We start from the raw sequence: 647 nt of genomic DNA on the forward strand, positions 1-647 counted from the left end.
ACCTTTGGAGAACAGCCTGGAGGAACCAAAGCCAATCAGCCTACACTCTGCAATCCACATCTCCTCTAGCTGGTAATGCTGTTTTCCAGCAGAACTACTAAGCCATCTGGCACTGGAATTACCTGACAGTGCTGTTGTTTATCCATTTTTTTGTTGCCGTTTTTCTGCTGTTTGTTTGTTTTTAAGTATGTTTGCATAGGCTATATAAAGAAACAAACAAAAATATTTATATATTTATAAATTTATATAATCAAATGGAAAAGGAGTAAACATTGTGACAGATCTGGTAAAAGGAAATAGGTATATTCAGAATTTGCAATGTAAAGTAGATTTGGAGTAAATATTTCAGTAGAAGCATGAAGGCTCCATTGTAAAGTAATATAGAGAGAAGATAAGCCGTAAAAGACTATAAATTCTCAGAAAACCCACATATATCACTCATTTGCAACAAAAAATAAAGTGAAGAGAGATAACTATACTGTAGTTACACAGCATTAAACAAGAGTGTAGGTAGAACAGAAAGCACTGTAAAATAAGGCTGTGAAAATTGTGGAAAGAATTATATAGAGGTCAATGAACTGAACAAAGCCATCTTTAGTTTCACTCCATAATGTTTATATTTTTAAGCTCTTTGTTGTTCTGTAGTG

The sequence above is a fragment of the Meleagris gallopavo genome, chromosome 2 (assembly GCF_000146605.3).
Source record: "Meleagris gallopavo isolate NT-WF06-2002-E0010 breed Aviagen turkey brand Nicholas breeding stock chromosome 2, Turkey_5.1, whole genome shotgun sequence".
Classification (NCBI taxonomy): Eukaryota; Metazoa; Chordata; class Aves; order Galliformes; family Phasianidae; genus Meleagris; species Meleagris gallopavo.